Below are 14040 nucleotides of genomic sequence, written 5' to 3' on the forward strand. Positions count from 1 at the left end.
AATACAATAATCATAGAAGATTAGGAAGAGACCTCAGGAGGTCATCTAGAATCATAGAATATCAGGGTTGGAAGGGACCTCAGGAGGTCATCTAGTCCAACCCCCTGCTCAAAGCAGGACCAATCCCCAACTAAATCATCCCAGCCAGGGCTTTGTCAAGCCTGACCTTAAAAACCTCTTAGGAAAGAGATTCCACCACCTCCCTAGGTAACCCATTCCAGTGTTTCATCACTGTCCTAGTGAAAAGATTTTCCTAATATCCAACCTTAACCTCCCCCACTGCAACTTGAGACCATTACTCCTCGTTCTGTCATCAGCTACCACTGAGAACAGTCTAGATCCATCCTCTTTGGAACCCCTTTCAGGTAGTTGAAAGCAGCTATCAAATCCCCCCTCATTCTTCTCTTCTGCAGACTAAATAATCCCAGTTCCCTCAGCCTCTCCTCACAAATCATGTGCTCCAGCCAGCTAATTATTTGTGTTGCCCTCTGCTGGACTCTTTCTAATTTTTCCACATCCTTCTTGTAGTGTGGGGCCCAAAATTGGACACAGTACTCCAGATGAGACCTCACCTATGCCGAATAGAGGGAAACGATCACGTCCCTCGATCTGCTGGCAATGCTCCTACTTATACAGCCCAAAATGCTGTTAGCCTTCTTGGCAACAAGGGCACACTGTTGACTCATATCCAGCTTCTCGTCCACTGTAACCCCTGGGTCCTTTTCTGCAGAACTGCTGCCTAGTCACTCGGTCTCTAGTCCTAAGTGCAGGACTCTGCACTTCTCCTTGTTGAACCTCATCAGATTTCTTTTGGCCCAATCCTCCAATTTGTCTAGATCACTCTGGACCCTATCGCTACCCTTCAGCATATCTACCTCTCCACCCAGCTTAGTGTCATCCGCAACATTGCTGAGGCTGTAATCCATCCCATCATCCAGATCATTAATGAAGATGTTGAACATAACTGGCCCCAGAACCAATCCCTGGGGCACGCCGCTTGATACCAGCTGCCAACTAGACATCGAGCCGTTCATCACTACCCGTTGAGCCTGAGAATCTAGCCAGCTTTCTATCCCCTTATAGTCCATTCATCCAATCCATACTTCTTTAACTTGCTAGCAAGAATACTGTGGGAGACCATATCAAAAGCTTTGCTAAATCAAGGTATATCATGTCCACTGCTTTCCCCTCAACCACAGAGCCAGTTATCTCATCATAGAAGGCAATCAGGTTGGTCAGGCATGACTTGCCTTTGATGAATCCACGTTGACTGGTCCTGAGCACCTTACTCTCCTCCAAGTGCTTCAAAATGGATTCCTTGAGGACCTGCTCCATGATTTTTCCAGGGACTAAGGTGAGGCTGACTGGTCTGTAGTTATGGGGTGAAACTGAGCTAAGGAAAATTTGGGGTGAATGGAGAGACCTATTATACTGCTGAATAGTATCCAAAAAGGCAATGAGAAGAGTCCTACCTCACATGAAACTGGATTAGATAAAGTACACAAGAATGCACTGGAACCAGAGGTGGAAGTGGGCCAGTATGGTGCACCGGTAAGAAGTGCCAGCCAGTAACATACACAGCCTATGTTAAAGCGCTGCCGTGGCTCCTTAGAGGTTTTTAAGGCCCGGCTTGACGTAACCCTGGCTAGGATGATTTAGTTGGTGTTGGTCCTGCTTTGAGCAGGGGGTTGGACTAGATGACCTCCTGAGGTCTCTTCCAACCTTAATAGTATATGATTCTATGATTCTGACAGTGGGTGAAACAGCTATTTGCTAGTCAGAAGTAAACTACTGGAGAGCAGTGCTCCTGCGTTCTATCACTGGGGCCGAGAGCAGAATGTGGTGCAGTGGTTAGAGCCAGACTAACTAGACATACATGTGGCATACCCAATGGGAAAGGCAGTGCAGCCAAGTAGCTAAAACTTAGCCTGGTCTTGCTGGAGACCTGGGTTCTGTTCCCAGGCACGTTTCAGTAACAATGTCCAGTTAACTGTGTGGACCTATTTGTAAAGTAGGGAAGGATAGGTTAGGTATGTGAAGGGGTACACAAACCCTGCACTGGGCCTAAAAGGGCTCAAGGACAATCCTGGGCCAATTCCCCTCTTCCCAGGCCTGCAGAGTACACTCTGGCTGGAGAAGCAAATTAAAGACCCCAGAAGCCCAGGTTACGGGGGAGGTAAATGGGCTGGAGGAAAGATAAGCCCTCTCCTAGAACAAAGCCAGACGGAAAGTTGAGCCTGAGATGAGCCCCCAGTACTGGGGACGTCCCCTGGCAATGCCTTCCGCAACACCCTTTGGAGAGCCTGGCTCAGTTTTGAACTCTGAAGTTCCTGATTGTTTGGACTGCAGGGGACTGCACCCCAAACTGAAGGCGAGTACAAGTAGGAAGTGACCCAGGATAGCAGACTAGGAGTTTTGTTGTAGAGGACTCTGCTGGTACAGCTCCCAAATAGGGCCTGGCCTGAGACCAGGTGAAAGAGGCTCTGGGTCCCCCTACCACAGCTGGTTGAGACCAAGGCCCCAAAAAAGACTGAGGCTGTGATTCTTCTGGCCTAGGGGCAGGAACCAGACGTTTCTGCCCCCTTTTGTCTGGGAGATAAAAAACTGGGTGCACTAAGCACTAGGCCACCTACCTCTTCGAGGACTCTACTCCAGGGTATGAGGTTCTGGTCAATAATAAGAGCGTGGAAACAGAAAGAGCAGTCAGTAGAGGTGAGGCCTGAACACACAGCCTCCTGATTCCCAGCTCCACACTTTCCCTTAGTCTACAGAGTATTTGAGAGAGCAGTCTCTCTCTCACCTGTAGAAAATTGCCTGATTTTGCAGCCCGTGGAACAGAACTGGATTCTGTTAAAATGTGGAACCCCTTGCAAAAGCTGGTTCACTTGAGAGGTGGGCTGCAGTCATACCCCTTAAAAATGTAATGAAATAGTCTTGAGAGCTTATACAATGCCCCCGTTGGGTAGGTAAAATGCACATGCTCTCCCCTGTCTATGCATACTGCACTGGGCTCTGCTATTTCTGGTAATCTGCTCCCACATAATGGCAATACTCCCAAACTCAGTGATTTTGGAACTGAGAGACCCATTTTTGTAAGCAAGCCAAGGGGAGGCCGCTGGAGTGCAAGTTCTCAGTTTGGAGCATGAGTTCTCAGCGCTGCTGGGTTTTGGTTTATTGCTGTTGGTCCAGGAAGCAGCACAGAGTCCTAGTTTCCAAGGCCAGACGGGACCACTGTGATCATCTAGTCTGCGCCCCTAGATAAGCAGGCTTGGCAGGATTAGATTTTAATTGACAGATGTCAGAAAACATCTATTTCTGCTGACACACTGAAATCGATGAAAAATATATTGCTCAGTAACAGTCAACAGGAGTGCAGCCTCCCCCCACGCCTTGGGTCTGCAAGGATCGCGTGTCCCCAGCCCCAGCCCCATTGTCACAGACCCGTTCCCGTGCTCTGACAGCGGAGATGCAGAGGGCTCCCTTTGCTGCTGCAGGGCCAGTGACACCTGATTCCCGCAGGCACACGATGCAGGGACGGGTGCAGTCCTGGCCCAGGAGAGCAGAGACTCTGGGCCAGGACTGGGAGGAGCAGAGACTCTGGCCCACTGCTGAATGGCTCTGTCCCAGTCAGCAGCCATTCAGCACCAAGTGGCCTCCCCCACAGCAGGGACTCCTCCTTGTGCCCACAACTGCAGGGTCTCTGTTATGTCCTGCCAGGACTACAGCCTTCCCTACACCCTTGTCACTGCAGGGATCCAGAACCGCTGGCCCAGTGGCCATGCATGTAGCCCTTTGCAGCTCTGCTGTCATGGCCTTGCTCACTCACCAGTCAGAGGCGTAGAAGCCCCCTCCAGGCAGGAGCTGTTCAGCAGTGTGATGGCCTCCCCTGTGGACATGCCCCTGGCTGGGGGCTCTGCTCCGCAGTCTCTTCTGCACCTTGTGCCCAGGTGTCTTGGGCCCCAGCCCCACCAGGGAGCCCCCTGCAGTCCTGCTCTTCGTGCTGGGAACCCCCTGCAGCCCCGCTGTCGGCACTACCCAAAGCCCAATCCCACCTCCTTAATTTCCAGCCACTGTACAAATAAAAATAAACTATTTTTTTTTAAAAAAATAACAATCCATATTAATTGTCAAACTCAGAAACAACTGGAACTCTGTCAAGCTCACGCGTAACACAGGCCCCAGAACTTCCCCAGGCTCATTCCGAGGGTAGATCTTTTTGAAAAAAACAGAGCAATAATGACTTTCCAATTGTCTGTACAGCAAGGAAATCTCAGACGTTTCACACCCCCTCAGATGGTGCTGGGTTCTGCCAGCCCCTCTGGAGAGGGGCCTGTTCTGGAGCTACAGCAGCGCAGGGCTCCCTAGCACAAGAAACTCCCCGAGGGGTCAGTGAAGACTCAGAAATAAATCCATTTGCAAACACTGAAATGCCTCAAAAGACTCCAACATACCTGCTGTTACGTGAGGGGCCAGCAATTCCTCTCTCACCCAAAATTCTGGTTGCAATGAGCACGCTTTGGGGTGGCCTGGGTCCCCTGCGGACCAGGGGTGGGAGCTGAGCCACGATCCAAGGATAACACTACAAATACCATGAGAGGCATGAACACACTCAAAGGCCTGGAAGGATCTGAAGCGACAAGTGCTTTACAGATGATGCAAGAGGACAGGCCTGTTACATAACCCATTTCATAAACCGGGGTTTCATTTCACTGAGCTGGCCTATTTCCCATTATCTCAGAAAGACTCCAGCTACAACACACGACTGACTAAGGACATCTCTGAGTGAGGCCAGCACAGAGTCTTGTGCATTCTATGAGTTCTATGGTAAAAGATAAACAAAATCTCTCTGGACAGCCCCTTCTAAGATCCTGTCGCTTTTGGGGCAGTTGGTGTTAACCTCAGGAACTGGATCTTCACAGGTGAGTTTACAGGGACCTGATTCTTTAAAAAAGGACCAAGCAAGTTTCTCCACTGGCTGGGGTAGAGGGTTGTTAGGGGCCCTGTGCACTCTGCTCCTTGTGGGAGATGGTCAGCAGGGTTTGTACAATCCGAATTCAGAACTTGACATTCCATTTTAAAATGCCTTGGCAGAGCAAGCCAGGTATTGCTGATGCAGTGCAAGGTGGGAGGGTCACTGCTGGAGAAGTCAGGGTGCTCTTGAGGATAAGGCACTGGATACAAAGTTCGGAGAATTGGATTCAATTTGCAGCTCTGTTAGAGGCTTCCTACACTGCCTTGGGCAAATCACCAGCCATAATGAAAATCCCCTGTGCCTTAGTCTCTGATCTGTAAAATGGGATTAACAGAGCTTCCTTTAACTGTCTCTTCAGGGCGGAGACGGTCTCTTCCCCTGTGTTGGTACCGTGCTCAGCACAATGGAATCATGATCCTCACTGGGGACTCTCTGCACTGTCATGATACCAAGAAAGAAAGATGGATTCTGAGGAGAGCTCGGCATGGTTGGAAGAAGAGAGATTTTAGCCAAACCTTATGCAATCTGTTTTGTGCACTGCTGCCCAAATCCACACTCACTGTCCAGCTTCTAGCTACAACTGTGCAGTGAGGATTCCTGCTCTCTGCCTGGAGAAGATGGTTGTGGGGACCAAGCTACCAGGAGAGGGGGATTGGTGGAGAAGGTGAGAAAGAAGCAGAGTTTAGATTGACAGATGAACCAGTTTGGCTAAAAGATGATGCCCCTTCCCTAGATGACCAGATGTCCAGTTTTAAAGGGACAGTCCCGTATTTAAGCCCTCCTGCAGGTGTCCTGACTTTTTCTTAAAAACAGGCAAATTGTCCCGTACTTTCTGTCTTCACCACCAGTACTGAGGATCCTGCTGCTGGCCAGAACCCTGCTCGCCAGCCACCCTCCCACCAGCGGTGAGTAGGGGGGTCTGGTGGCCGACGATGGGGGTGGGTGTGCAAGGCTGGGGGCAGGGCGAAGATGCAGTGCACAGGGCCAGCCGCTCCCCCTGCCGGTCCGTCAGCGCAGCCCCCGCTGTGTTCTGGCTCTCAGCCAGCACATCCCCCACCCCATTTCCGGCCGGCACTGGTTGTGCTCTGAGAGCTGCTGGGGTTGGTGAGTGCAGGCAGGTGCCAGGCGGCGGCTGGTTACATGTCGCCTCTGCGGCTCACCCATCAGCCCTTTACGTGCTCCCCCTCTTGCTATCCTCGCCCTGCTTTGCCCCTTCGCCCCCCTCCCCCAGCTCCCCTGCCCCTCCATATCCCCCGCCCCGGCGGGGCACATCCCACTCCCAGTTCTGTGCAGAGAACCAGCCCCTGGTCAGAGCGCTCAGCTCACCAGCAGCCTGGCCTGCAGGCGCCTTCCTTCCCCCACTGCCTCTGGCTGGGCCGGTGCCCCAGGAAAGCCCAAGACCCTCCAGCTCGAGGTGCTGGCCAGGAAGAGCTGAGACCTGAATGTACCAAAGCCCTGCACAGCGCTGACATGGGGAAACCTATCTGCGCCTCAGCTAAGCTCTGGAGTGGCAGAGGGTGGGGGTAAGTGATTTCCAGCCTGTTCACGCCCCAAACCCGGAGGCTCCACAGCAACGCCCAGGGCAGGGGCTTAGCACCCTCTTCCTTCCCTTCCCACCCCTGGTCCTGCTCCAGGGAGCACGGGGCTGCTCCGGCCCCTAGGCACCCTCCCCTGCTGACCCCCCTCTCTGGCAAGGTTTGCTGATGCCCTTGCAGTCAGGTTCCCTGGTGCATAATGCATCCTTAGGGCTTGACCCTTTCCTGCCTGGGCTGTAGCCGGAGGCAGCTGGGTTATGCTGGTGGCTAACAGTAGCCTGGAGGTGTTCACCTGGGGTGAGCCCACTGAGGCTTACTCCCTAATGACGTCTCTGAGTAATTACTGCATCTCCTGAGGAAGCTCGTAGTAGGAAGGTAATATGGATGGGGAGCGTTCAGCTGTTGTGGCCTGCACTGGATGTGCCATGTTTGTCTTTCTTCCACAGGACAGAAGCGACTTTGAGTGTACAAAATGCAGGCTGGTCTCCATATTGGAAGAGAAGGTTCAAGGTCTGGAGCAACAGGTATCGACCCTGCGTTGCATAAGAGAAACTGAAGAGTTCCTGGACAGACGTCAGGATATGCTTCTACAGGCACAAGGTTCTGAAGATTCAGAGCAGGCTGCACTGCGGGGACAGGAGGACGGTGAAGAAATTTGGCAACATGTGACCTCCAGAAGAAGAAAGGGGAGCGTCCATGTACCAGCAACGCAGATACAGGTAAGTAACCGTTTTCATGTTCTCTCCACAGGTACCATTGTGGGGAGTGGCCCAGATGATACATCTGGGGGAAGGGAGCAGAAGGAGACTCCACCAGTTGAAAGGCATGAGATGCACTGTCCTAGGGTTGGGGGTTCCACGACCACTGCTCCCAAGAGAAGGAGGCGGGTGGTGGTGGTCGGGGACTCTCTCCTCAGGGGGACTGAGTCATCTATCTGCCGCCCTGACCGGGAAAACAGAGAAGTCTGCTGCCTGCCAGGGGCTAAGATTCACGATGTGACGGAGAGCCTGCCGAGACTCATCAAGCCCTCGGATCGCTACCCCTTCCTGCTTCTGCACGTGGGCACCAATGATACTGCCAAGAATGACCTTGAGCGGATCACTGCAGACTACGTGGCTCTGGGAAGGAGGATAAAGGACTATGAGGCGCAAGTGGTGTTCTCGTCCATCCTCCCCGTGGAAGGAAAAGGCCAGGGTAGGGACCGTCGAATCGTGGAAGTCAATGAATGGCTACGCAGGTGGTGTCAGAAAGAAGGCTTTGGATTCTTCGACCATGGGATGGTGTTCCAAGAAGGATGGCAGAGAAAGGCAGAGACAGGCTCCACCTAACGAAGAGAGGGAAGAGCATCTTCGCGAGCAGGTTGGCTAACCTAGTGAGGAGGGCTTTAAACTAGGTTCACCGGGGGAAGGAGACCAAAGCCCTGAGGTAAGTGGGGAAGTGGGATACCGGGAGGAAGCACGAGCAGGAGCGTGAGAGGGGAGGGCTCCTGCCTCATACTGAGAACGAGGAGTGATCAGCGGGTTATCTCAAGTGCCTATACACAAATGCACGAAGCCTAGGAAACAAGCAGGGAGAACTGGAGGTCCTGGCAAAGTCAGGGAATTATGATGTGATTGGAATAACAGAGACTTGGTGGGATAACTCGCATGACTGGAGTACTGTCATGGATGGGTATAAACTGTTCAGGAAGGACAGGGAGGCCAGAAAAGGTGGGGGAGTTGCACTGTATGTAAGAGAGCAGTATGACTGCTCAGAGCTCAAGTATGAAACTGCAGAAAAACCTGAGAGTCTCTGGATTAAGTTTAGAAGTGTGAGCAACAAGGGTGATGTCGTGGTGGGAGTCTGCTATAGACCACCGGACCAGGGGGATGAGGTGGATGAGGCTTTCTTCCAGCAACTCGCAGAAGCTACTAGATAGCATGCCCTGATTCTCATGGGCGACTTCAATCATCCTGATATCTGCTGGGAGAGCAATACAGTGGTGCACAGACAATCCAGGAAGTTTTTGGAAACTGTAGGGGACAATTTCCTGGTGCAAGTGCTGGAGGAACCAACTAGGGGCGGAGCTCTTCTTGACCTGCTGCTCACAAACCAGGAAGAATTAGTAGGGGAAGCTAAAGTGGATGGGAACCTGGGAGGCAGTGACCATGAGATGGTTGAGTTCAGGATCCTGACACAAGGAAGAAAGGAAAGCAGCAGAATACGGACCCTGGACTTCAGAAAAGCAGACTTTGACTCCCTCAGGGAACTGATGGGCAAGATCCCCGGGGAGAATAACATGAGGGGGAAAGGAGTCCAGGAGAGCTGGCTGTATTTTAAAGAATCCTTATTGAGGTTATAGGGACAAACCATCCCGATGTGTAGAAAGAATTGTAAATATGGCAGGCGACCATCTTGGCTTAATAGTGAAATCCTTACTGATCTTAAACACAAAAAAGAGGCTTACAAGAAGTGGAAGATTGGACAAATGACCAGGGATGAGTATATAAATATTGCTCGGGCATGTAGGAATGAAATCAGAAAGGCTAAATCACACCTGGAGTTGCAGCTAGCGAGGGATGTTAAGAGTAACAAGAAGGGTTTCTTCAGGTATGTTAGCAACAAGAAGAAAGTCAAGGAAAGTGTGGGCCCCTAACTGAATGAGGGAGGCAACCTAGTGACAGAGGATGTGGAAAAAGTGAATGTACTCAATGCTTTTTTTGCCTCTGTCTTCACGAACAAGGTCAGTTCCCAGACTCCTGCACTGGGCAGCACAGCATGGGGAGGAGGTGGCTAGCCCTCTGTGAAGGAAGAAGTGGTTTGGGACTATTTAGAAAAACTGGATGTGCACAAGTTCATGGGGCCGGATGCGTTGCATCCGAGAGTACTAAAGGAATTGGCGGATGTGACTGCAGAGCCATTGGCCATTATCTTTGAAAACTCATGGCGATCGGGAGAAGTCCCAGAAGACTGGAAAAAGGCTAATGTAGTGCTAATCTTTAAAAAAGGGAAGAAGGAGGATCCTGGGAACTACAGGCTGGTCAGCCTCACCTCAGTCCCCGGAAAAATCATGGAGCATGTCCTCAAGGAATCAATTCTGAAGCACTTAGTGGAGAGGAAAGTGATCAGGAACAGTCAGCATGGATTCACCAAAGGCAAATCATGCCTGACTAATCTAATTGCCTTCTATGATGAGATAACTGGCTCTGTGGATGAGGGGAAAGCAGTGGACGTGTTATTCCTCGACTTTAGCAAAGTTTTTGACACGGTCTCCCACAGTATTCTTGTCAGCAAGTTAAAGAAGTATGGGCTGGATGGATGCACTACAAGGTGGGTAGAAAGTTGGCTAGATTGTCGGGCTCAACGGGTAGTGATCAATGGCTCCATCTCTAGTTGGCAGCCGGTATCTAGCGGAGTGCCCCAAGGGTCGGTTCTGGGGCCGGTTTTGTTCAATATCTTCATTAATGATCTGGAGGATGGTGTGGATTGCACCCTCAGCAAGTTTGCGGATGACACTAAACTGGGAGGAGTGGTAGATACGCTGGAGGGGAGGGATAGGATACAGAGGGACCTGGAAAAATTGGAGGATTGGGCCAAAAGAAATCTGATGAGGTTCAACAAGGACAAGTGCAGAGTCCTGCACTTAGGATGGAAGAATCCAATGCACCGCTACAGACTAGGGACTGAATGGCTAGGCAGCAGTTCTGCAGAGAAGGACCTAGGGGTGATAGTGGACGAGAAACTGGATAGGAGTCAACAGTGTGCCCTTGTTGCCAAGAAGGCCAATGGCATTTTGGGGTGTATAAGTAGGGGCATTGCCAGCAGATCGAGGGACGTGATCGTTCCCCTCTATTCGACATTGGTGAGGCCTCATCTGGAGTACTGTGTCCAGTTTTGGGCCCCACACTACAAGAAGGATGTGGAGAAATTGGAGAGAGTCCAGCGAAGGGCAACAAAAATGATTAGGGTTCTGGAACACATGACTTATGAGGAGAGGCTGAGGGAACTGGGATTGTTTAGTCTGCGGAAGAGAAGAATGAGGGGGGATTTGATAGCTGCTTTCAACTACCTGAAAGGTGGATCCAAAGAGGATGGATCTAGACTGTTCTCAGTGATAGCAGATGACAGGACAAGGAGTAATGGTCTCAAGTTGCAGTGGGGGAGATTTAGGTTGGATATTAGGAAAAACTTTTTCACTAGGAGGGTGGTGAAACACTGGAATGCGTTACCTAGGGAGGTGGTGGAATCCCCTTCCTTAGAAGTTTTTAAGGTCAGGCTTGACAAAGCCCTGGCTGGGATGATTTAGTTGGGATTGGTCCTGCTCTGGGCAGGGGGTTGGACTAGATGGCTTCCAGAGGTCCCTTCCAACTCTGTTATTCTATGATTCTATGACACTGTGCGGGCAGGAAGGGACAAGCTGCTTCCAGCCACACAGGAGCGGTGGGGGTGGGGTGGGGGAGAGATGAGCTCTGCAAAGACACGGGCCAGGTCTTCCCTTCCCTCTCCCCTACTCTCCTGCAGCTGGAAGCAGCTTCCATCCCTTCCCTCCCGCACAGTGCCAAAAGGCTGCTGCCGGCCACATTCTGATGTGAACCCTTGCACAAATCTGGGGAGAGGGGGCATGTGACCCTGTGTGCCCCCCCACTTGTTGCCTCTGGAAGATGTGGTGCCAGGTTCCGGGAGAGGCAGGTCTGTCCTGGGCGCCCAGTCAGGTATGAAGGGTGCACAGCGCAGGCAGGGAGGGTTGGGTCAGTGTGAGAGAGGTGTGTGTGTGTGTGTGTGTGACCCCTCTCCCTCTGTGTGTGTGTGTGGGTGTCACCCCTCCCTGTGTGAGCGCTAAAATCTTAAACATATGAAGGTAAATGAAAAGAATCCAACTAGCAGTATTTCTTTTAACAGGGGCTCAGTCACCTTGATGTTAATTTGAACATTTGCATGACTGATTGCCGTTGAACTCGCTTGAATACAAGTAATTTTACCAGGTGTCCTGTATTCAGCATAAGGAAATATGTCACCCTACCCATCCCCAGCCCTCAAACCTTGGCCCAACTTTCAAGCCAAACTTTGTGAGAATTTTGGTGACATTCAGATAACTATTTTCATTATCTTTCCTGTTTACGCTGCCTCTGCACTTCCTGTTCCCAGCTTGTACGCTGGGTGTGCAGTCACTCGCACAGGCAGTGTGGGATAGCTGTCCAGATTTTCCCAGCATGCTCTGATACACACACAGTTAGCAGGGTGGTAGGTTCAGGTGCACAGATACAATGGCACATGGCTGTGTTGTGGTCCAGGCTCCTTTTCTCTCTTGCTCTTTAATTTTGTGCAGCGCCACAGTAATGGGCAGGCAGAGAAAACCAGTTGCTGTGTGCACACAACACAACTCCATTTGTTGTCCTGGGACAGAAGAGAGAGTGCCTCAACCTGGCTACTCCACAGCTGTCCTAGTGGCAATGGGGCAGCCAGCAAAGCAAATCCCCAGTGGCTCATGCTACATCACCTTAAAAAGAGAGGCTGCTCCTGGTGAGCAAAATCCTAGAACAACTAACACAACAGGAGGTCTCACTGCCCTCTGACAAAGGGTTCACTGCCTGTAACTATAACTGTTGCCAGGCCTGACAAACTCACTACATGTAACACATTGCGTGTATCACAATATTTATCCAAATAGTATCTTGCAAGGTATCATATAAAAACTGGGAACATACTGGTCATGAATATCATTGCATGATGTATGTACAGGTTGTGTATAAAGAATTATTTATGCCTGAGGAAAATAAGTTGCTAAAATGTGTTTAGACAAAGCACAATCCAAGTAGAGCTGATGAACAAGACTGTCCTAGACAAAGGAATATTCTTTTGTCTGTTTGCCTCTGTCTCTGTTATAAATTAAGCAAGGTGATCCCAAGGAGAATGAAAGTATATTTACACCTACACATTTAAACCAACTGAAAAAGCAGATTGTCCAGAGGATGAGAAAGACAGCTTGGTGTCAGCTTCCTGGAGCACATGCAGCAGGGGAAAAAATCCTTATCTGGAGATACACTTCAAAAGAATCCATTTGAAAGGTTTACTGGACTATAAAAAGAAAGGGAGAGAACCCCTTAGTTATCCATCACCCAAGGGACAAAAGAGGCCAGCGCTCTTGGAATCTGTGAAAGACAGATCCTTCAGCCATGTGGGTTGAAGACGCTGAGAACTGACTATAGGTTCAAAACTGCCTGCGACCGGGATTGTAATCTTAAATTTTAGACTCTACAAAGCGTGATTGTACTTCTGTTTTATCTGGAACCATTTTTGTCTCTATTACTCTATCTTAGTGTCACTTAAATCCATGCTCTTTATTAATAAATCTATTCTTAGTTTGACTATAAACCATCTCAGTGCTGTATATCAAAGTGAAGTGTGTGTCCTCAGCTAAGCTAATAGGCTGGGGTGCGCATTGTCTCTCTGGAGGCAGTGCCCCTTGGTAATTTCTGTGAGTGTCCAGTGAGAGGGACTGGACACTGCAGAGAGACATCCTGGGGCACTGAATGTTACTTGCAAGGGAAGGTTTAGACTGGCAGAGTCTCAAGGAGTTGGCTGGTGATGCAGACAGATGGGTGTGGCAGGGAGCGGACACACACTGTAAGCTCCGGCAAAGAGGTAATACAGTAGCTTACGGTTCTGGGTGCCCTTAGGAGAGCACCACAATCCCAGCAGGGCTTTTCCCCCTTTTAAGGCCCCGTGAGAGAGTAAATTTGAATGTGAGGGATCAGTTTCTCCCCCATGCGCTCACTGGGGTGACTCAGTGAATGCCCTTCTCCTTTTGTTCATGTGTGTAACTCACCAGCGAGGCACTTGCTGGAGGAGGAGTTGTGCTGCACAATCACCAATTCCAAGCAAGGCTGTGGCACAAGGACAAACCCAGAGGTCCCAGGCACAGAGGGGATCAGCTACCAAGCAACATGAGCAAAAAGGGGGCAGCAATTCAATCAATCAATAAAAACCTTTGGAGCCTCAGCCAATAACTCCCTTTCCATGGCCTTGTCCAACTGGAAGCAAAGGACAGACACACAACTGGCCCAGCTGGTCATTCTGGCCAGGCAGGGACACAGGGTGAGCGGAGATTGCTGAGTGCTTTGCCCTACGTGTTACATATTGAACTAAGTGCTTGTATTGCATCTTTTGGCATATCGTAGGCCAGAGGGAAGCCCAGAGACTTTCCCCGTACCGACACCCTGGAATAAGTGAGAAGGGCTTGTTGCTCTCATTGTAACGAAACAATGAATGATTATGATACGGAGCTGATTGACAATACTTTGCATTTACATCTCAAAGCACTTTCCAAGGGCTGGTGAGTATCATTATTTCCATTGTACAGGGGGAAAAGGAGGCACCAAGAGAGGAAGTGTCTCGAGCAAGGTCACCCAGGGAGTTGACAGTAATGCCAGAATCAGAACCCAGAAATCCTGGCTTTCCAGTACTTTGGGCAGCGTGGGCACTCCGGAGTTTGTCAAATTCTCCCACCAATGCTTGAGCACTGGGGTGGTGTTAGGATACAGATATTCAGGCCTG

General features: G+C 50.5%; 1 protein-coding gene and 1 long non-coding RNA gene across 2 annotated transcripts in view; one reads left to right on the top strand and one right to left on the bottom strand.

Moving 5' to 3' along the window:
- Positions 1 to 14040, bottom strand: part of LOC102939129 (excitatory amino acid transporter 1) — a 136999-nt gene that overhangs the window by 118331 nt on the left and 4628 nt on the right. The window lies entirely within an intron of this gene.
- Positions 4756 to 7007, top strand: LOC122463830. Its single transcript, XR_006287461.1, has 3 exons — positions 4756 to 4919; positions 5331 to 5877; positions 6954 to 7007. It is a non-coding gene; the product is annotated as an uncharacterized LOC122463830 (long non-coding RNA).

The sequence above is a fragment of the Chelonia mydas genome, chromosome 25 (genome assembly GCF_015237465.2).
Source record: "Chelonia mydas isolate rCheMyd1 chromosome 25, rCheMyd1.pri.v2, whole genome shotgun sequence".
NCBI lineage: Eukaryota > Metazoa > Chordata > Testudines > Cheloniidae > Chelonia > Chelonia mydas.